This window comes from Dendrobates tinctorius, unplaced genomic scaffold, assembly GCF_039654945.1.
Source record: "Dendrobates tinctorius isolate UK_male_01 unplaced genomic scaffold, ASM3965494v1 ptg000388l, whole genome shotgun sequence".
In the NCBI taxonomy this organism is placed as follows: domain Eukaryota; kingdom Metazoa; phylum Chordata; class Amphibia; order Anura; family Dendrobatidae; genus Dendrobates; species Dendrobates tinctorius.
Window position 1 is genome coordinate 3,753,951 of NW_027362054.1, and position 18,623 is coordinate 3,772,573.

Consider the following 18,623-nt stretch of genomic DNA (forward strand, 5'->3'; position numbering starts at 1 on the left):
GGGGCTGTGTCCTGCTGGAACACTATGTCGTCCTTTTCATCCCAATACTACTCTAGTTTACAAAGTAACTTGTCTTGTAGTATACTAACATACAGCTCAGCATTGAGACTACCATTAATCCTGGTGAAGTATCCAACGACTTTGAGAATGAAACAGCCCCATATCATCAGGCTTCCTCCACCGAACTTGACGTTTTCTTCAATTTCTCGATCTGTTAGCTCCTTTTTCCCTCATTTCTTCCAGACTCATTTGCACCAATCAGAGCCTCGTCTTTTGACTTTTGTCTCATCGCTCCAAATCACTCATTTCTAATTTTGTGCTGTTCACTATTTTCTTTTTGCAAACTCGAGCAAAAAACAGTAATGCTTCTTATGATATTGATGTCAAGGCTTCTTCACCTTTTATCAGCATATTGCATGATCTGTCCTTTTTTTCTGGAATTGCACTGCCTCCATTTGGCATAGGTGATTTTAATTAGCAGGAGATTGCTCCAGGGTTCCAGCCTATTTTGTTCTCATTTGAGAGCTTGAAGAAGGTGAGTTTAAATGCTCCTTTCATTTGGTGTTGGTGCTGTGTGTAGTTATGTTTAGATTTGTAACAATAGATACAAAAATTGAAAGAAACGGATGGCACTCATCGGTTAAAAAAAAACAGTCGAAGCGGCACTGCAGCGTGAAACGGCTGTCATCCATTTCACTCCTGCTCCAATCCTCCCGACGCCGATGATTTAAAGTATTGGAATAAAGAAGTTTTTCTAACCGGTGAGTGCCATCTGTTTCTTTCACTTTTTGTATCTATTGAGGCTATTTTCTTTGGAGTGGTACCCCGGCTCATGGAGCAATGGAGCACTTACTGCTGTATCAGTGGCGGACAGTGACAGCTTGGGGCCCCTGTGCAAGAAATGTGTCTGAGCCCTCTTCCTTTCATGGCGACAAAGCTACATATATGTATATATATAAACTAGCTGAAGAGCCCGGCGCTGCCCGGGCATAGTAACTAACTGTGGTTAGTTATAGCAAATTATAATTATCCTCCACCCCATAGTCCTGTGCCCATATACCCATCATACATATCCACGATCCCATAGGCCCGTGCCCATATACCCATCATACATATCCTCCATCCCATAGTCGAGTGCCCATATACCCATCACACATCCTCCATCCCATAGTCCTATGCCCATATACCCATCACACATCCTCCATCCCATAGTCCCATGCCCATATACCCATCATACATATTTGCCATCCCATAGTCCTGTGCCCACATACCCATCATACATATCCTCCATCCCATAGTCCAGTGCCCATATACCCATCACACATCCTCCATCCCATAGTCCCCTACCCATATACCCGTCATACATATCCTCCATCCCATAGTCCAGTGCCCATATACCCATCACACATCCTCCATCCCATAGTCCCCTGCCCATATACCCGTCATACATATCCTCCATCCCATAGTCCAGTGCCCAAATACCCATCATACATCCTCCATCCCATAGTCAACCATTATGACATCATAATGAGCGGTGGGGCTTGCAACCTATGATGACATCAGCGTCGCCATGGCAACCATTATGACATCATAATGAGGGGCAGGGCTTGATACACACACTTTTTCCCCATTATGTAGATAGGGGCAAAATTGTTTGGTGAATAGGAATGCGCGGGGTTAAAATTTCACCTCACTACATAGCTTAGGACACTCTCGGGGTCCAGACGTGTGACTGTGCCAAATTTTGTGGCTGTAGCTGCGACGGTGCGTTTGCCAATCCCGGACATACCCACATACATGCATACATGCACACACTTGAGCTTTATATATTAGATATATGTATATAGCCAGACACACATACATGTATGTATATTACATAGTCTCCTTTATTGAGTATATTGCTGTCCCTTACACAGTGCCCTCTCTTGTTATGTATAGTACCGTCCCTTGCATATTGGATTATATAGAGCCCTGTTTTTTATTATATACCGTCCTGTCTTGTTAGCTGTATAATGCAATGTTGGCTGATGGAGCATGGGAAAACTTCCTTTCTAATGGAGGAGCTGATGGACTGGTAGTCTGGTCACCGGCTCCTTGATCAGCAGTCATTTTATATCTAAAAAGAGAGGGCGCTGTGAATAACAAAATTAACAAGAATACACTATGTAAGCGACAGCACTATACATAAAAGCAGAGGAAGCTATATAGTAAGGGACTGCACCATATATAACTAGAGAGGATGGTACGTAATAAGGGACTGTGTTATACATAATAAAAGAAGAAACTATGTAACTAAGGATGGTGTTATACAGAATTAGTGAGTACACTATATGCTAAGGGACTGTGTTATACATAATAAGTACATATACTATATGCTATGGGACTGTGTTATACATAATAAGTACATACACTATATGCTAAGGGACTGTGTTATACATAATAAGTACGTACACTATATACTAAGGAACTGTGTTAGACATAGTAAGTGAGTACACTATATACTAAGGGACTGTGTTAGACATAGTGAGTACACTATATACTAAGGGACTGTGTTAGACATAATAAGTGAGTACACTATTTACTAAGGCACTGCGTTAGACATAATAAGCGATAATGTCTTCCTCCACCTCCCCCTGTTCCTAAAGCCATTATATGTCCCCCTTCCTCTCATCCCAATCCCCCACACCCCTCATTTTCCTCCTCTCCCTGCATCCCATTATTGTCCTCTCCCCCACCCCATCATTACCCTCTTCACCACCTCCATCATTTTCTTCTCCCCCACCACTATATTTGCTTTCTACCCCACCACTCCCATCATTGCCCATTCCACCACCTCCATTATTTCCTCCTCCTCCACCACCCCATTATTGCCCTTTCCACCACCACCATCATTGCATTCTCCCCACCACCCCCAACATCATTTCTTTTTCCCACACCACCCCATCATTGCTCTTTCCACCACCTCCATCATTGCCTTCTCCCCATCCGCTTCAAGATGGCGGAACAACTCTTGGTGAGTGGCTTGCACAAATACTCTGGATTTTGCCTAAAACAATATTTTTCCCGGGCCTGGTAAAAGGGGTCGTAAAGAGGGGGTACTGTCATGCCCATCATGCCTGTCATGCTGCTTGCGCTGCATGATCCCCACTGTCATGCCTGTTATGCCGCATTGTCCCCAGGGTCAGGTCACTGCGGGCGCCCCGGGGGTCCCTCTCGTGTGTGCATGCGCACCTAACAGTTTTACCTGTCGTGTCAGTTATGCTGCATGACCCCTGGAGCAGTGTGCAGGCGCCCCTCACAGTCATGCCTTTCGTGTCTCTTATGCTGCATGACCCCTGGAGCAGTGTGCATGCGCACCTCACAGTCATGCTTGTAATGTCTGTTATGCTGCATGACCCCTGGAGCAGTGTGCACGCGCACCTTACAGTTATGCCTGTCGTGTCTGTTACAGTTGTGGCCAAAAGTATTGACACCCCTGCAATTCTGTCAGATAATACTCCGTTTCTTCCTGAAAATGATTGCAAACACAAATTCTTTGGTATTATTATCTTCATTTAATTTGTCTTAAATGAAAAAACACAAAAAGAATTGTCCTAAAGCCGAATTGGATATAATTCCACACCAAGCATAAAAAAGAGGGTGGACAAAAATATTGGCACTGTTCGAAAAATCTTGTGATGCTTCTCTAATTTGTGTAATTAACCGCACCTGTAACTTGAACCCTGACCTTGGCGTGCCCCTTTGCATGCACAGGACCTTGTCCTGAACCTCAAAGCCTGGCGTCTTCCTTAGCACGCGCAGGACCTGCCATGAACCTTGTACCCTGGTGTGCCTCCTAGCATGGCCAGGACCATTCTTTGTACCGTGACCCTGGCATGTCTCTAGCACGCGCAGGACCTTGAATCTTGAATTCTGGAGGCTCCTCTAGCGCCCTCAGGACCTTGAACCCTGGCGTGTCCCCTAAACATGCACCATGCCTAGTATCTTGAACCTTGGTGCTTCCCCTAAACACGTACCATGCCTGGAACCTCGGACCTTGGCGTGCCCATTGGCACGTTATCACCTCTGTGTCTTTGTGATTACGTCTTGCACATGATGGAACCCTGTGACCACGCTTTGATTACGTCTAGCACCTGATGGAACCCTGTGACCACGCCTTGCACATCCTAGAACCCTGTCTTGTACCTGGCTTGCCCTGCATGCACCCTTGCCATGTACCTGGCGTGCCCTCCGCGCGCACCCATCTAAGTCGTGTCTTTTGTGAGCCGGCCATCTGGTCTCAGCAGTCGTGGTGGCTCACTCCCCTGGGCTTGCCCCTGACACTCCCTGTATAGGGGGTGGTCCTCACTAGGCCAGCTCGCCCTATGTGAGTGGGTGCCAGGACCAAGAGGGTCCACTCCAAGAGTTACGTCTCGTCTCACCACGAGACGTCACAACCCCTAACAAAAATCATTGTGTCTATGTAGTTTCCCATGGCTGCGTGTCTACTAGCCGGGTTCAATCCTTCTCAGCCCTTAACCCCTTGCTTGTCACTTGACAAATGGTAATGTTTTAATATTAGAGGTTAGGGCCGTCCCAATTAGAGTCACTGTGACATGGTGGGATGGCTTTTGCATTTTTTCATCAAAATTATGTTAACTAAGTACCCTATATTATTTTCATACGTTATTGCTGTTTATTTATTTACTGAAGGGTATTTGCTTATTATGTTTCTATTTTGGGCTTTCTCTGTTTAGTGGCAAGTGTGAACATACACTTACATGCTGCATTCACACCAACTTATAGCCCAGTTCATTTCTTTAGGGGTTTTTTTTTACTGTGGCTCCATACTCTGGAGTGATGAGACTGTGATAAATGTTGTGGTAACTGTATGATGTCGCAAAGGTGAGAAAAGAAAAGAAAGAAAAATGCATGGTGTCTAAAGTGAAACATGGTGGTGTTTTCATGAACTTACAGATGTCCTGCTCTATATTGAAAGAGAAGATGCTGCCATCACTCCGTACCCTTGGTAGACATGTACTTTTCTAACATGACATTGATCCAATACACACAACTAGACCACATTTCTGAAGAACAGGTTGAAATTGATCCAGTGACCAAGTATATCAAACAACTGTGGGAAATTCTGAAGATACTAGTTGAGCCCCAGTCTCCATCCAGCATCCAGGCTCTATAAGAGGTCATTCTTGAAGAATGGAAAAAGATGTTGCAATATATTGTCAACTTGTTTATTCCATGCATAGAAGATTTGGTGCTGTCTTTAAAAATTATGGAGGCCATGCAAAATACTAGATGAAGTAGTTTTTGATGTGCATAACTTATATAAACCACATAACAGAGGCTCAGTGGTTACCATTGCAGCACTGGGGTCCTGGGTTCAAATCCCACCAAGAACAACATCTGCAAGGAGTTTGTATGTTCTCCCCGTGTTTGGTGGGTCTCCTCCAGGTTCTCCGGTTTCCTCCCACAATCCAAAGACATACTGGTAGGGAATTTAGATTTTGAACCCCATCGGGGACAGCGATGATAATGTGTGCAAACTGTAAAGCGCTGCGGAATATGTTAGCGCTATATAAAAATAAAGAATAGTAATAACTGAATGCAGAAGACTAACCTTGTATAACTCTACTCTCAAACTAAAGATGGACTGTACCTTTTTTTTTTTAGAAAAAGAGACATTTGAACCAAATCTGGACCAGCATATAATAAATTAATATTCAATTTTATTAATAACAGACACATGAAAGGAAGAAGTACAATCCAGAGGTTGGCAAGCTACACTATGAGGAACACACTGGCTGATGGTTAAAATATATCTAAGGTGCATAGTGCCAATATATGTAAACAATCATTTGTGCAAAAAAAACCAACAATTTGCTAAAAGTCCTTCAAATATCACACATGAAATAAATATGATATACTTTCAAACTTCCACAGTGGGATGTCTTATATTAAGTAATACATGCCATACAAATATTGAGTCAAAAAACACACTAGCTAATGATGCCCTTTATTCATGACTTTATCACTAATGCTGTCAATATTGAGTAGTCTATAAACTATGAGGAGCCAACGGCAGCAGTGCTATAGAATCACATTAACATTTTGAGGCATGAATGGATAATGAAGGAAACTTACTAAAGCCAGTGAGATCCAGTTGCCCCAACGCATGTTTCGTGGTTACTTCATCAGGAGGCGTAATTCCATGCTTTAGTTCTCAGTCTAAATGATAGTTTTGTAATTGTAGTGGGCAATGTAGTGTGTAAGAAAAAGGGACATGTAGACTAATATCAATCAGATGTTCCATCTTTTTCTTCTGGTATGACTACTATTTTTAAGCCCCCTTTATATTTAGCGATGCACCAGCGATCCCGACCACGATATGACCTGGTCCGGATCGCTGGTGCATCGCTTAGAGTTGAGCGAAACGGGTCGAAAAATTTCAAAAGTCGCCGACTTTTGGCAAAGTCGGGTTTCATGAAACGAAACCCGACCCTAGGATGAGGTCGGCCACGAGGTCGGCGACTTACGCGCCAAAGTCGCGTTTCAAAAGTTTGTTTTGCGCTCTTTTTCAGCCAATCAGGATCCACGGACACTGTGGGCAATGTGATGACATAGGCAGGGGTCACCACCATCTTTCAGAAGGGCATGCAAGTGATTGGCTTGCTTTGGTGGGCGTCACAGGGGTTATAAAAGGGCGTGCACGCCGACCGCCATCTTACTTCTGCCGATCTTAGCATAGGGAGAGGTTGCTGCTGCTGATTCTTTAGGGAGAGCGTTAGGCAGGGAAGAAGAAAAAAAACTGCTTCTGCTGCTAGCGATTTTGCCTGTACAACACACCAGTCACTGTGTGTGCAGTGCAAGGGGAGGCTATATTGTGGTGGATCAGCGGTGTTGGTTGTTAGGCTGCCTTCTAAGGCTTCCTGACAGCTGCATTGCTGTTTACCCACTGCTCTGCAAACTGCTTTTTTAAAAGCAATCCCAATTTTTTTTTTTGTCCTGCTGAGGTACTGAGCGTGCATTTTTTCACACCATACAGTGGTGTACGCTCCTCACACAGTACCGTGTAACAGCTATTATCACAGCCACAGTGAAGCTATCTGTGTGTCACTCTGTGAGAATAAGTCGAGGACATGTTCCGTTCTTACAGACCTGCACCTACTAGTTTTGTCTAGCTTTCAAACAGTTAAATATATTTGCTGTTTGATCACATTCAAAACTATAGAGAGACAGCGTGTGTCAGTCCGTATACTTAAAAAACACGGAGCTTGACAATTTTACGTACACCGGACAGCCGTGTACGTGCACGCTCCTCTCAGTACCGTGTAACGGCTGTTATCACGGCCACAGTGAAGCTATCTGTGTGTCACTCTGTGAGAATAAGTCGAGGACATGTTCCGTTCTTACAGACCTGCACCTACTAGTTTTCTCTAGCTTTCAAACAGTTAAATATATTTGCTGTTTGATCACATTCAAAACTATAGAGAGACAGCGTGTGTCAGTCCGTATACTTAAAAAACACGGAGCTTGACAATTTTACGTACACCAGACAGCCGTGTACGTGCACGCTCCTCTCAGTACCGTGTAACGGCTGTTATCACGGCCACAGTGAAGCTATCTGTGTGTCACTGTGCAAGGATAAGTGGAGGACTTGTTCCGTTCTTACAGACCTACACTCTAGGGAGATTCCTATTCTGCCCAATTCTACATACACCTTGTAGTTTGTGATACACTAGCCAATTTCTGCCTGTGACATAGCGCTCTGATATTCAGTGGGCCTCACACAATCCAAAAGTGTCCAGTGTCCACAAGTGTGTGCAGAAATTCAAAATCTCCCTTATCCTGTAGTCACTTTTTTCACACCTGTGCCATCGAGCCTGTGACATAGCGCTCTGATATTCAGTATGCCTCACACAATCCAAAAGTGTCCAGTGTCCACTAGTGTGTGCAGAAATTCAAAATCTCCCTTATCCTGTAGTCACTTTTTTTCACACCTGTGCCATCGAGCCTGTGACATAGCGCTCTGATATTCAGTGGGCCTCACACAATCCAAAAGTGTCCAGTGTCCACTAGTGTGTTCAGAAATTCAAAATCTCCCTTATCCTGTAGTCACTTTTTTCACACCTGTGCCATCGAGCCTGTGACATAGCGCTCTGATATTCAGTGGGCCTCACACAATCCAAAAGTGTCCAGTGTCCACTAGTGTGTGCAGAAATTCAAAATCTCCCTTATCCTGTAGTCACTTTTTTCACACCTGTGCCATCGAGCCTGTGACATAGCGTTCTGATATTCAGTGGGCCTCACACAATCCAAAAGTGTCCAGTGTCCACTAGTGTGTGCAGAAATTCAAAATCTCCCTTATCCTGTAGTCACTTTTTTCACACCTGTGCCATTGAGCCTGTGCCATAGCGCTCTGATATTCAGTGGGCCTCACACAATCCAAAAGTGTCCAGTGTCCACAAGTGTCTGCAGAAATTCAAAATCTCCCCTGTCCTGTAGACACCTTGTACCTTGTTTTACATTACTATATAGTTTGTTGGATTTTGTCTACATTTCTACCAAAAATGAGGAAGGCTGGTGGAAGAGGCCGTGGAATTGGGCGGGGGTTGGCAGCTGGTAATGATGGTGTTGGTGGTGGATCTGATGGTAGTGGCAAAAGCAAAATAGGACCGAATGCAGGAGGTGTTGAGCCTGCGTCATCGTCTGGCTCCACAAGGCCTCGAAGGCTTAGTTTTCTAGGAGTTGGCAAACCGCTTTTAAAGCCAGAGCTTCAGGAAAAAGTTTTGTCTTACATTGCTGACTCAGCCTCCAGCTCTATCGCCTCCTCTTCTGAAGTTGTAAAAAATAAAAGCACTGAGTCGTCATTGGAGGCTCATGTTCATGAACCACACCTTTCCTTGTGTCCTTCACCCCAACCAAGATTGAAGGATGACGCAGGCCATACTACTGATTACTCCATGGAGCTGTTTTCACATACCATGCCTGGATTATCAAGTGAAATGGTGAATTACCCAGGCCAAGATGAATCTGACATGGAGTGCACTGATGCACAGCCGCTGATAGATGATTCTGCTGGTACATTCACTCAGAGCACTACATTGTCCTCGCAGTGTACAGAGCCAGATTCTGACCCTGATGAGACTCAGGTGCCCCTTCCCGCACACTATACCACCATACACGGTGACACAGAGGAAGGTGCACATGACATTGAAGAGGAGGTGATGGATTACCCAGTTGTTGACCCAGTTTGGCATCCATTGGGGGAAGAGGGTTCTGCTTCCAATAGCTCAGATGAGGAGCATCCACAGCAGACATCGACATCGCAACAGCTGTTATCTGGCAGGCCCGGAGCACTCCAAAGACAGGTTCCAAAAATCAAAAGAGTTGCCGGACAGCTTGTCCAGAGGGTCAAAAGATCACAGCGTGCTAGGCCGCAAAATGTCTGCCAAAGTAGGAAGAGTGCAGTGTGGCACTCTTTTGAACAAAATCCTCATGATCAGGCCAAGGTTATCTGTAAGAAGTGCGCAAAGACCTTTAGCCGAGGGAAAAATCTGAAAAATTTGAATACCAGTTGCATGCTTAGACATTTAACCAGCATGCACTTGCAAGCGTGGACACAACACCAAACCTCAAGTGCCACATGTGCAACTGATCACAAAGAAGGTAGTCAGCAACGCTACATTGTTTCCCCCACTGTAAGCCCATCGGTTAGCACAGCAGCAAATGTTGAGGTGTCGTTGCAAGGCCACAGCAGTCAGGGAATCCCACTGTTATATCAACGAAATACTGAATCTAGGCCATCAGAAAGAACACCAACTCCATCACCATCATCAACCCTCTCTCAGTCCGCCCTGTCCACCGCTACTTCCACCATATGCAGCTCTCAAGTCCAGCTCACCCTCCCAGACACTATGAGTAGGTCAAGAAAGTACTCAGTCTCTCATCCGCGTACACTGGGTTTGAACGCCCACATTGCCAAACTAATCTCGTTTGAGATGATGCCCTATCGGTTGGTGGAAAGCGCAGCTTTCCGCGAACTCATGGCCTATGCAGTACCACGCTATGACCTACCCAGTCGCCACTTCTTCTCTCGCAAAGCCATCCCAGCCCTCCACCATCATGTAAAAGACCGCATTGTCCATGCACTCAAGCAGTCAGTGAGTGGAAAGGTGCACCTCACAACTGATGCATGGTCCAGTCGGCATGGCCAGGGTCGTTACGTGTCCATCACTGCGCACTGGGTTAATGTGGTGGACGCAGGGTCCACAGGGGACAGCGGTGGTGGGACAGTGCTGCCTAGTCCACGGTAAAGGAAACAGTTGGCTGTAGGCGTTCGACCCTCCTCCTCCTCCTCCTCCTCCAGAAGCGAAAGCTCGTCCACAGAGCGCAGTCGTACGAGCACTCCATCTGCAGCTGCCACTGTTGCACACGAGGTGTCCCCCTATCGAGCAGCTAGTGGAAAGCGTCAGCAGGCTGTGTTGCAGATGATATGTTTGGGCGACAGACACACCGCCGAGGTGCTGGCCGAGTACTTGAAGCGACAAACTGAGTCATGGCTGGGCAGTGTACATCTTGAGGCAGGCAAGGTAGTTAGTGATAACGGCCGTAATTTTGTGGCAGCCATAGCCCTTTCAAAACTCAGCCACATACCTTGCTTGGCTCACACCTTGAACCTGGTGGTGCAGTGCTTCCTCAAAAATTATCCGGAGTTAACAGCCCTGCTCCAGAAGGTGCGAAGACTGTGCGCGCACATCCGCCGGTCGCCTGTACACTCTGTTCGTATGCAGAAGCTGCAGCGATTGCTCCACCTTCCCAACCACCGCCTCATTATCGACATTGCAACAAGGTGGAACTCCACCCTGCACATGGTGGAGCGGCTGTGCGAGCAGAGGCAGGCCATAATGCATTTGTGGGAGGATACACGGCCAGGCACTTTGAGAGCAGACATGGAGTTGACAGGTGTGCAGTGGTCGAAGCTGAAAGACCTCTGTAAAGTCCTTCAGTGTTTTGAGGAATGCACATGGCTGGTTAGCGCAGACGACGCCATCCTAAGCATGAGCATCCCACTTATGCGTCTGCTCATGCAAACTTTGACGCACCTTAAGGAGCAGGCGTCTGTAGCCAATGTTGATGAGGAGGAAGAGGAGGAGGGAATCCTTGATGACATTCAGCCATTGTCTGCTCAGGGACCTCTCCTGGACGAGGTGGAGGAAGAAGAGGAGGAGGATGATGATGGGGATGATTACTTAGGGGAGGAGGATGCATCTCGTGGGGCAAGTGAAAATGTTGGCATGGCAAGGTCTGATACAGGGTTTGTGCGTGACTGGAGGGATGTGGATTTGCCAGAAAGTGCTCCTCCTACCAGCACTCGCAGTGCATCATTGACACCGGGAACATTGGCCCACATGTCAGATTATGCCTTGCAGATCCTAAAAAGGGACCCCCGCATTGCCAAAATGATGAACGATGACGACTACTGGTTGGCCAGCATCCTGGATCCACGCTATAAAGGCAAATTACAAAACATCATGCCACAGGAGAACCTTGACCTAATATTGGCTAATAAACAAGCAACTCTGGTAAATCGGTTGCTTGAGGCATTCCCAGCACACAGCAGCGGTGATGGTTCTCACACGAGCCGTACGGGCCGGGGGCAGCTTGGCAGAGGTGTTCATGGTGCACACAGCAGAAGTGGCGTTGGAGACAGGGGTTTCATGACAATGTTGTGGACTGATTTTTCTAGTACCGCTCACACAACTGGTAATACTGCATCGATGGAAAGTGACAGGAGACAGCAGTTGTCAACTATGGTTACAAACTACTTTTCCTCCCATATCGATGTTGTCCCACACAGGTCATTCCCCTTTGACTATTGGGCCGCTAAACTGGACACCTGGCCTGAATTGGCACAATATGCCTTACTGGAGCTCACTTGCCCAGCTGCAAGTGTGCTATCGGAAAGAGTCTTCAGTGCAGCTGGATCAATCCTGACAGAAAAAAGGACCCATCTGTCAACCCAAAATGTGGATGATCTAACCTTCATTAAAATGAACCATGCATGGGTTTCCAAGGATTTTGTCCCACCTTCCCCTGATGACACATAGGGTGACAGGAAAATGGCTTGCTTTGGTCCACCTCTTCCTGGGACTTGACCTATTTCGCCTTTTGCATCAGCTGAATGTCCAACATCAACATATGCCACTTTCTAAAACTCCCTAACTGTGCTGCCCCCCCTCCCATGGCTGGGGTCACCACCTAGCGCACGACACCGTGCGAGTGCCGTTGCCCTGGACAGGTGGGTAGGCCGACTCGTGGGCGCGGGCACTGGCACAGGGTCCCTCATAGTGCAATCAAGTGTCTCTGACGGTGGTGGTGCACACCCGCCATCAGACACACCGCCGTACTATGAGGGGCCCAGTGCCAGTACCGACGCCCATGAGTGGGCCCCCCTTGCTTGGGCAGGGCCCCAGCATTTGCAATCTTTACCTCTCCCTGCTCCTCCGCTGTGTAGTCTGGGCCATCAAATCCATACTGGGCCTAACACCGTCTGAGCCTGCCTCCTGATGTATAGACATATATTTTGAATGTGTACGCTATCCATACATGTTATCCGGGGATACGGTACCCTTTCTCACCTTTGTGCAATCACGCGCAATCCATACTGGGCCTAACACCGTCTGAGCCTGCCTCCTGATGTATAGACATATATTTTGAATGTGTACGCTATCCATACATGTTATCCGGGGATACGGGACCCTTTCTCACCTTTGTGCAATCACATGCAAGCCATACTGGGCCTAACACCGTCTGAGCCTGCCTCCTGATGTATAGACATATATTTTGAATGTGTACGCTATCCATACATGTTATCCGGGGATACGGTACCCTTTCTCACCTTTGTGCAATCACGTGCAATCCATACTGGGCCTAACACCGTCTGAGCCTGCCTCCTGATGTATAGACATATATTTTGAATGTGTACGCTATCCATACATGTTATCCGGGGATACGGTACCCTTTCTCACCTTTGTGCAATCACGTGCAAGCCATACTGGGCCTAACACCATCTGAGCCTGCCTCCTGATGTATAGACATATATTTTGAATGTGTACGCTATCCATACATGTTATCCGGGGATACGGTACCCTTTCTCACCTTTGTGCAATCACGCGCAATCCATACTGGGCCTAACACCGTCTGAGCCTGCCTCCTGATGTATAGACATATATTTTGAATGTGTACGCTATCCATACATGTTATCCGGGGATACGGGACCCTTTCTCACCTTTGTGCAATCACATGCAAGCCATACTGGGCCTAACACCGTCTGAGCCTGCCTCCTGATGTATAGACATATATTTTGAATGTGTACGCTATCCATACATGTTATCCGGGGATACGGTACCCTTTCTCACCTTTGTGCAATCACGTGCAATCCATACTGGGCCTAACACCGTCTGAGCCTGCCTCCTGATGTATAGACATATATTTTGAATGTGTACGCTATCCATACATGTTATCCGGGGATACGGTACCCTTTCTCACCTTTGTGCAATCACGTGCAAGCCATACTGGGCCTAACACCGTCTGAGCCTGCCTCCTGATGTATAGACATATATTTTGAATGTGTACGCTATCCATACATGTTATCCGGGGATACGGTACCCTTTCTCACCTTTGTGCAATCACGTGTAATCCATACTGGGCGTGAGAACGGCTGGCGATCTGTTAAGCAAGCTACAGCACCTGTGGTTTGCACACGTAAGTTTTTCCTTTTTGTCAGGAATGACGGTTAGGCCTAATTCCGGAACTGCGGTTGACCTGCACTTACTGGGAAATCATCGTTCGCGGGTAATAATTGTAATCAGTGATCCCCATCACTAACGTTGTTCAGCGGGTTATCTGCACCTGTAAGCGACAAACGCTGGCCTTTTCAGTGTAGCGCACATGCAGCCACGGACATGTAAGGGCATGACACACCAGTTATTGGCCAATCTCATGTGCCAGAGCCTCACGTGTCCCTCTGGTAAGCCGGACTCGGACCGCGGGGCATGACGGAGTCTCGTTCGTTAACGGAATTAAGCTTGCAATGTGTGCATCTGTTCTGTAGCTGGCATGGTTGAGGTTTCCCAGGTGGAGTCGAATTTAACCGTAGGCTCCACTCCTGGTGGTGCCCTTCTGGACATTCCTTTAAGGTTCAGCTTTGCAACCATACTGCCCACGTAAAACAAACACTTTGCCTTCATGAACGCTGTTTGGAGGGTCATGACTCGTGGGAATAACGCCGCCCAATCAGTTAACCTGCTAGAGAGATCCTTTGTTGCTCCCAAGCATGACATCACACTCCCTAGGAGGAAGGTAATGCCACTGTGGCGACCGTACTCCTGGGGGCAACACAAGTGCACTGATGCCCAGCCACTGCTTGATGAATCTGCTGGTACATTGACCCAGACCACTACATTCCCCTCGCACGCTACACGGCCTGAATCTGACCCTGATGAAACTCAGGTTACCCTTCCCATATACAGTTCCATCTTACACGGTGACAAAGAGGAAGCTGCAGATGAAAGTGCAGGTTCGGCCCACCCGCCATCAGACACACCACCGTACTATCAGGGGCCCTGTGCCAGTGCCGTCGCCAACGAGTGGGCCCCCCCTGCTTGCTCAGGATCACAGCACTTGCAAGGTTGAAATACTGTGCAGTGAGATGGAAGATGGGGACGACGAGGAGTCCAGACTAGTACAGGGATTCCCTAGCGAGGAGACTTATTTGATTGTTTTCAATGTTGGGACAGCAATTTTTGGGGAGCACTATACTCTGGAGAATGATAGATGGGGCCACCATACACTGGAACATTCCAAAGGTGGACATCAGACACTGGAGCAGCATTTACAGGGCCCATTATACACTAGAGCATTAGAAATGGGGCCCATTATGTTTGGAGCATTATTTGGGCCCATAAGACAGTGGAGCTTCATCCATGGGGACCAACATATACTGTAGCATTATGTGGAGCTCATCATATACTGTTTCAAACATTATATGGGACCAATGATTCTGTATGGAGAAATAGATGGGCCTCGTCATGAGATGTAAAAAGTGAAGTATTTTTCATTGTACTATACCGCTATTTCTCTGCCGTATCGGAGCATGATGAGTTGTGGTATGTGTTAAAGGGGCGCTCTTTCGCCCAGGGCACATGAAAACCTGGAGCCAGCCCTACCCCCCCACAACTTTAGCCAAATAACCCCCATTTTTCAGTCCGTAACTTGTATTATGAAGTTAATTAAGGTTGACAAGCTTAAGTAAGAAGAATTGATGCTTTTGGCATTCAAATGGGCACTGTAGATGTGTTTCCTGTCCTCCTCTCACTGCCGACTTTTATTCCCCATTGACTTACATTGGGTTTCGTGTTTCGGGACGACCCTGACTTTTCCCTATAATCGGCCGATCTTGCTCGACCCGACTTTTGGAAAAGTCGGGTTTCACGAAACGAAACTCGACCCTAAAAAACCAAAAGTCGCTCAACTCTAGCATCGCTAAATGGTGGCTAGTGAGCTGCCAAACAGGCAGATCTCACCAGCGACGTAGCGACGCAGCAGCGGTCGTTACTTACCTTTCAGACGCGGCGATGATGACGTCCTCCGCCCGCGTCCATGCATAGCTCGTCGGCGCCAGCAGGAAGCCCAGCAGGAAGCAGCCGACGAGAAATGGACCTGGACGATCTCGCGCGATCAGCGATAGCCAGCGGGGGAGTCGGTCGGAGGTAAGTATCACATGTAGCGATATCGCTAGCAATATCGCTGCTGCGTCACAAAATCGGTGACGCTTTAGCGATATTGCTAGCGATATCGCTATGTGTAAAGCCCCCTTTAGTCATGAACATTTGATCACTCCATATATGGTGCAATTATTAGGATATCAGAAAGGAAATTACCACCATCTTCTGCATTCTTTGGGATGAAACATAGCATTTTATGACCCTTGGGGGGAAGAGGGGTGAGGGGCAAATCATATGTCAAATATTGTAATGTTCATCTGTAGGTTTCTTTATATGACTTCAATAGAGCCAGGACAAAATGGCTGTCACAAAAGATGTCACAAAATAAAAACTGACAAAAACTACCACCAAAAACCATTAAAAAAAGACCTCTAAACACATTTTGTATATCATAGTTAAAATAATTTAGTAAAATATACATTTGGTAGGTAGGGGGTTGCATGGTGAGTCAAGACAGAAGTTGAAGAAACCACGACACAGGCATGTTAAATTTAAATATCTGATCATTTGTTCTCAGGGGATAGAAATTTTCTCCAGAGGTGTTTGATAGTGGCTTTTTGACTCCCCTATTAAAAACGTGCACACTCAGGCAAACCGGCCATGCATGTGCATGGGGGATAGGGAATAATAGATGTCAGCCAAGTGAGTATTTGTCCGACAGTTATTGAATGTGTGTGAGCACCTTTTAGAAAATAGATCACTTATGATGACTGAGGTATATGTGCATTGTATACAAATCTGGTCAACGATGTAAAAAGAAATAAACTAAAAATATTTGCAATGCAATATGAAACAGAAAGATAGTGAGGAAACACTTAGCTAACCTAAATGAATTCAAGTCTCCAGGTCCAGATGAATTACACCCCAGAGTACTGAAGGAGATAGCAGAAGAAATTTTTGAACCCCTCTCCATAATCTTTGAAAATTCTTGGAGAACAGGAGAAATCCCAGAAGACTGGAGAAGAGCAAATGTTGTTCCTATCTTCAAAAAGGGGAAGAAGGTGGACCCAGGCAACTATAGGCCAGTGAGTCTGACTTCTATACCAGGAAAGATCTTTGAACAAATTATTAAACAACATGTATGTCAGTACCTGGATAAGAATGAAGTGATTAAACAGAGTCAGCATGGGTTTGTAACTAATAAGTCATGTCAGACTAACTTAATTTCCTTCTATGACGGAATCACTGATTGGGTGGATCAAGGAAATGCTGTAGATATAGTATATCTTGACTTCAGCAAAGCATTTGACAAAGTATCTCATACAATCCTTATTGAAAAAAATGACTAAGTATGGAATGGACAAGGCAACTGTTAGGTGGATTCATAACTGGCTTAGTGATCGGACCCAAAGAGTGGTCGTAAATGGCTGCACATCCAGTTGGAAGAATGTCTCAAGTGGGGTACCACAGGGCTCTGTCCTGGGCCCTGTATTGTTCAACATCTTTATCAATGATTTAGATGAAGGAATTGAGGGTAAACTGATTAAATTTGCTGATGACACAAAGCTAGGGGGATAGCTAATACTAGAGAAGAGAGAGAGGATTCAAAAAGATATAAATAAACTGGAGAAGTGGGCAGCAACTAACAGAATGGTTTTTAACAGGGAAAAATGCAAAGTACTACATCTGGGCAATAAAAATGAAAAAAGCATATACAGAATGGGAGGAATAGGCCTAAGCAACAGTACATGTGAAAAAGACTTGGGTATACTAATAGATCATAGACTGAATATGAGTCGACAGTGTGATGCAGCAGCAAAAAAGGCAAATGCAATTCTAGGATGTATTAACAGACGCATACAGTCTAGATCACATGAAGTCATTATTTCCCTCTACTCCTCTTTGGTCAGACCTCATCTGGAATATTGTGTCCAGTTTTGGGCACCACATTTTAAAAAAGACATCAACAAACTGGAGCAAGTTCAGAAAAGAGCAACCAGAATGGTGACCGGTCTGCAAACCCTGTCTTATGAGGAAAGATTGCAGGATTTGGGATTGTTTAGTTTGCAAAAGAGAAGACTGAGAAGAGACTTAATAGCTGTCTACAAATATCTAAAGGGCTGTCACATTGTAGAAGGATCAACTTTATTCTCATTTGCACAAGGAAAGACTAGAAGCAATGGGATGAAACTGAATGGGAGGAGACACAGATTAGATATTAGAAAAAACTTTTTGACAGTTAGAGTGATCAATGAGTGGAACAAGCTGCCATGAGAAGTGGTGAGTTCTCCTTCAATGGAAGTCTGCAAACAGAGGCTGGACAGACATCTGACTGGGATGATTTAGCGAATCCTGCTTTGAGCAGGGGGTTGGACCAGATGGCCCAGGAGGTCCCTTCCAACTCTGCGATTCTATGATTCTATGATTTTACATGAGGAAAATTTCAATGTGAAAACATTTCTCTTATTTAATCTTCTATATTTTGCAACAATTGAAAAGATTAACTTTTACCAGATATATCTTTACTCCATTACATGAGTTCTGGCTCACGTTATATCATTAATATGATCCCGTTATACATTTTCTGAAGTTCGAAAGTAATTGAATGAATATATTATTGTTTTTGAAATTTTTGCAGCAGTGTAGATTCAGACTTTCCAACTAAACTCATGATCAAAAATTCCCATTATACTCATCTATATTTTGGGTTTTTCTCCTAGCTTTGGCTAAAAGAAAACTGCACTGAAGCTTCATGTGTGAGCGCATCCTCGGAAACATCTGTTTCTGAAAGCTATATGTGAGAATGTTACCCAGATGGAACAAAATGTGAGAGATTATTAAAAGGGTTGTTCAGTACTCGGAAAACCCCTTCTCAAACACTATAATACCTTATTGTAAAAT